This window comes from Triticum aestivum, chromosome 7A (genome assembly GCF_018294505.1).
Source record: "Triticum aestivum cultivar Chinese Spring chromosome 7A, IWGSC CS RefSeq v2.1, whole genome shotgun sequence".
Taxonomy (NCBI): domain Eukaryota; kingdom Viridiplantae; phylum Streptophyta; class Magnoliopsida; order Poales; family Poaceae; genus Triticum; species Triticum aestivum.
The window spans coordinates 650,830,402-650,835,892 of NC_057812.1; the positions used below are offsets into that span (position 1 = coordinate 650,830,402).

Below are 5,491 nucleotides of genomic sequence, written 5' to 3' on the forward strand. Positions count from 1 at the left end.
AGATTTTTACTGGCATTGCCTCCCCCCTCGAGGAAGATCCGGTGGGGTTTTACTTGGGGTTAAGTGCGAAACGTTGGAAGTTTGGAGTGTAGTTTTGGGGGATTTTGCTGTCAAGTTTCGAGTTAGAACTAAGGTAGATGGGTTTGATTGGGATTTGGTGGCGGTGTACGGAGCTGCGCAACCAGAGCTCAAGCCAGACTTTTTGGCGGATTTGGTTCGTATTTGTGGTAACGAACATCTCCCCCTATTAGTAGGGGGGATTTCAACATTATCCGTAGGAAGGACGAAAAGAATAATGACAATTTTGACGGCCGCTGGTCGTTTATGTTCAACACTATTATAGAAAGCTTGGATCTCAGAGAGATAGAGCTTTCGGGTAGGAAGTTCACCTGGGCTAATTCATTACCGGTCCCGACGTTTGAGAAACTTGACCGTGTCCTAGCCAGTGTAGAATGGGAACAGAAGTTTCCTTTGGTAACCGTGCAAGCACTGACAAGAGGTGTCTCTGATCATACACCATTACTAGTCGATTCATGAGAGCAAACTTTTGTGGGCAACAAGAACATTTTCTCTTTTGAACTTGCCTGGTTTGAAAGAGAAGGGTTCCTCGAGTTTTTAGCTCGGGAGTGGGCTAAAGACTCAGGAGGAAGGACACCTATCGAGCGATGGCAATGCAAGATTCGTCATCTCTGAAGGTTCCTTCGAGGATGGGCTAAGCACACGCATGGTATTTATAAGGCGGAGAAGGAGAGACTTCTTCTACTTATTCAAAATCTTGAAGTTAAAGCTGAAACATCTATCTTGGATTCCAGTGAGTTGGAGACAAAGATAGAGGCGGAGATGCGTCTTAAACAGCTTCTTCGAGAGGAGGAATTGAAGTGGGCGTTGCGAGCTAAAGTTCGCAAGATAGTACAAGGCGAGGACAATACTCAATTCTTTCATATGATTGCTAATGGGAAGCATCGTAAAAAGAGAATTTTCCAGCTAGAACAAGACGAGGGGACGATAGTTGGTCAAGACAATCTGAAAGTCTATATTACCAACTATTATAAGCAGTTGTTTGGTCCCTCGGAAGAGAATTTTGTGTCCTTAGATGAGTCTAGGGTTGAGGATGTTCCTCAACTTGAGACTGTCGAGAATGAGCTCCTGACTGCTCCTTTCTCTGAGAAAGAGGTGTTTGAAGCTATTGCACAAATGGAGAATAATAAGGCTCCAGGACCGGATGGGTTCCCGGCGGAGTTCTACAAAAAGTGCTGGCATTTTATTAAGGGAGATTTGATGCCCATGTTCCACGAGTTTTTTGAGGAACAGATCCAGTTGTTTAAGCTGAATTTTGGAACGATAACTCTTCTTCCTAAGAAGACAGACGCTGCTCGCATTGAGCAGTTCAGACCCATATGCCTGCTTAATGTGAGTTTCAAAATTTTCACCAAGGTCGGGACGAACAGACTTACGCAGATTGCGCATCATGTGGTTCATCCGTCCCAGTCTGCTTTCATGCCTGATAGAAATATCCTTGAAGGGGTTGTTGTCTTGCATGAAACGCTCCATGAAATCCACTCAAAAAAACTTGATGGCATAGTTTTTAAAGTGGATTTTGAAAAAGCATATGATAAAGTTAAATGGCCTTTCCTTCAACAAGCTTTGCGTATGAAAGGTTTTGATTCAGCCTAGAGAAACCAGATTGACTCCTTTACGCAAAAAGAGAGTGTAGGGGTTAAAGTGAATGACGACATAGGTCACTATTTCCAAACACACAAGGGGCTAAGGCAAGGAGACCCGATGTCACCGATCCTGTTTAACATAGTGGCGGATATGCTGACTATTTTAATAGGTCGGGCAAAGGATGCAGGGCAGGTAGGCGGCCTGGTCCCACATCTAGTTGACGGAGGGATTTCCATTCTTCAGTATGCTGATGATACTATCATCTTTATGGAGCACAACTTGGCGAAAGCAAGAAACATGAAGCTGTTGTTATGCTTATTTGAACAATTATCTGGCCTCAAAATTAACTTCCACAAGAGCGAATTGTTTTGCTTCGGAAGAGCAAAGGATGACCAGGACACGTATAAACAATTGTTCGGATGTGAATTTGGCTCCTTACCGTTTAAGTACTTAGGTATACCCATTCATCATCGTAAGCTGACTAACTCTGAGTGGAAATGCATCGAGGATCGCTTTGAAAAGAAACTGAGCTGTTGGAAAGGGAAGCTCATGTCATACAGAGGATGATTGATTTTGATTAATTCGGTCCTTACCAGTATGCCTATGTTTCTCTTATCCTTTTTCTAGGTTCCGGTGGGAGTCGGGAAAAGGTTAGATTTTTAGCGATCTTGATTCTTTTGGCAGAATGATGAGCTCAAATGAAAGTATAGGCTTGCTAAGTGGGATATAATCTGTAGGCCGAAGGACCAAGGGGGTCTTGGTATTGAAAATTTGGAAGTCAAAAACATATGTCTCCTTATCAAATGGCTATTTAAACTATGGTCTGAGTTGGACGCTACTTAGGCACAGATGTTGCGCAATAAGTATCTTTATGCTAAAACCTTGGCCCAGGTAAACGTGAGGCCTTCCGACTCACCTTTTTGGAAGGGTTTGATGAGAGTCAAACAACTTTTTTTCAACAAGTCAAAATTTATTGTCGGGAATGGTGCCACTACGAGGTTTTGGGAGGATACGTGGCTTGGGGAGACTCCCCTTGCACTTCAATATCCTACTTTGTACAACATTGTGCGACGTAGAGAAGCCTACGTTGCAACTGTTTTACAATCCACTTCCCTCAATATTAGTTTTCGGAGGACGCTAGTTGGAAATCGTTGGGAGGCCTGGCTCCACCTTGTTAGACGTTTGATGGAGGTCCGGCTGTCCCAACAACCAGATCAGCTGTATTGGAAACTTACTAAGAATGGTGTGTTCTCAGTTAAATCTATATATCTGGATGTCATTAACTCTAGCGTTGTCCCTTCTTCGATTCACGTTTGGAAAGTAAAGTTTCCCTTATGAATCAAAGTGTTTATGTGGTTTGTGCATAAACAAGTCATTTTGACTAAGGATAACCTGGCAAGACGCAACTGGATGGGCTCTTCTAGGTGTAGCTTTTGCGATCATAACGAAAACATCAAACACCTCTTTCTCGATTGTCCGTTGGCTAAGATTCTGTGGCGGTCGATTCATATTGCGTTTAATATTAATCAGCCCACCTCTATCAACATGTTATGTGGAGCATGGCTTGATGGAGTTGATTCCGATACTGCAAGACACATTCGTGTTGGCATTTGTGCTTTACTTTGGGCAGTATGGAACTGTAGAAATGATTTAGTATTTAACCGATCAACAAACATTCACTTTTTGCAGGTTATCTTCAGGGCCACGACGTTCATCCGTATGTGGTCGCTACTCACTCCGACGGAGGCCAGGGAGCGTTTGGTTACTGCGTCTACCCGGTGGGAGATGGTAGCGCGGGATATTTTCAACCGATTTGGATGGCGGTCATGTAATAGGATAGGCATATAGTGCTCCTATTGTGTTTGCCAGCCGGTTGTGGTTTTGGGCTGTAGCTCTTTCGAGCCTTTTGTTTATTTTCGCACCTCGATACTTGGCGACTTTTCTACTGGATTATGCTTTTAATAATATGAGCCGTATGCATTGTTCTGATGCAGAGGCTGGGGTAAACCCCTTTTCGAAAAAAAATGAGAGGAATTATTATATGGAAGCTGATGCATTTTGCCACGTTGGCAAGCATCACATACTAAAGACTCATGAGATGGTGCACAAGGTAGTTTATTCAACCTAATGACGGAATCGACGGCGCTGGATGAAGGATGGCCGAGCCTCTTGTGCCAATGTTCAGAGGTGAGCTTGACAACGGAGAGGACGCGGAGACTGGACTGACTGAAAGATGAAGACGCACGGAAGCTTGGCACCGGGTAGAGACCGCCGCGGCTTCAACCTTGCAGAAGGACCCTCCTCGTGACTTGATCCTTTAGACGAAAAAAGTCAGGATACATCTCGGGAAATGCACGGTTATCAGAAACAAGTTTATGAGTTGAAATAAGGTGTTTGTGTAACTCTGGAACGTGAAGAACATTTTTAAGCAGGAGTGGTTTGTGTGAGCCAGAAAGCATAGATTGACCAACGTGAGAGATTCGCAAACCTGCTCCGTTGGCAACATGGACCTTATCCTTGCCGCTGTAGCAATCATGGACCGTGAGGCGATCAAGGTCGCTGGTGAGGTGGTCCGTCGTGCCGGAGTCGAGGTACCAGTTGGTGTCGACAGAGTGGCCACCATGGCCGCCGGTGTTGGTAGCGTTGCTGTTGCGCTCAGTGTTTTGGTAGCGCTCGCGGTTAAAACGCTGCCTGCACCTCAACGCATCATGCCCATATTTCTGGCAGACTTGGCAGGTTGGCTTGTTGCGGTTGCGTCCTCCACGGCCACGGCCCTGCCCCTGGCCACCACGACCTCCACCGCGGCCTGCTGCATTAGCAGAGGAGAAGATCTCGCCGGTGGAAGTCTGCTGCTTAAGACGAAGCTCGGCACTAAGCAAATACGCATACAAGCTAGCAAGGCTCACTGGCTCATCACGTGCTATGATTGAAGCAACAAGGGGCTCATATTCTGAGCCCAGACCAGCAAGCATGTAGACAAGAACCTCCTCATCGGAGAGGGGCTTGCCAGCGGACGCCATAGCATCGGCATACCCCTTTATCTTGTTTTAGTACGCAGCAGCAGATAGGTCCTTTTTCTTCTGGTTGGAGAGCATGTAGCGGATTTGCATCACGCATGCGCAACTCTCTGAGGAAAACATCACGTGCAGCGCATCCCAGACGGCACGGGAGGTGGGCAACTACGTCAATTGCCTGATGATGTCCTCAGTCATTGAGGAGAGCAAGGCGACGAGGACTACCTGGTCCTGTTGATACCAGCGAAGGAACACCGGATTTTCCATGATACGGGCAGCATCGCCGGTACCCTCGATGATGGTCTCCGCCGGTGGAGGGATGGTGCCATCGACGTAGCTGAAGGAGCCCTGCACACGAAGGATAGGGACGGCCTGAGTTTTCCAAAGAAGAAAATTCTCCCTTATGAGGCGGATGGTGATCAGGTTAGCGATGGCAGCAATGGAGGCGGAGCCGGATGAGATGATCATGCCGGAGGTGCCATCACTGGTAGAAGGAGTGGTGGACATGGTGAGGAAGAAGATCGAGCTCTGATTACCAAGATAGAAGAGATATTTGTCGTGATAATCCTCACTATATTGGTCTATTTATATAGTACATGTACATGTTAAGTTACAAGACATTAGGACGTGGAATATCAAGAAAGAGGTCTCTAGACCTTCTACATTCTAGCACTAAGCTGTAATTGCTAGGCGTTGCAACTCATTATGCTAGACATCACTAACTCGTAACATTTGACACGAACCCTGTCAAATATGTGTTTCGTGTGTTCTTTAAACAACACAGTCTGATGCATGTTTTTACAGCAGTTTAA

At 45.8% G+C, this 5,491-nt stretch overlaps 1 pseudogene; it reads right to left on the reverse strand.

Annotated features, from left to right (window-relative positions):
- Positions 1 to 4,528: 4,528 nt before the first annotated feature.
- Positions 4,529 to 4,665, reverse strand: LOC123155150 (uncharacterized; annotated as a pseudogene).
- Between the last annotated feature and the right edge of the window lie 826 nt (positions 4,666 to 5,491).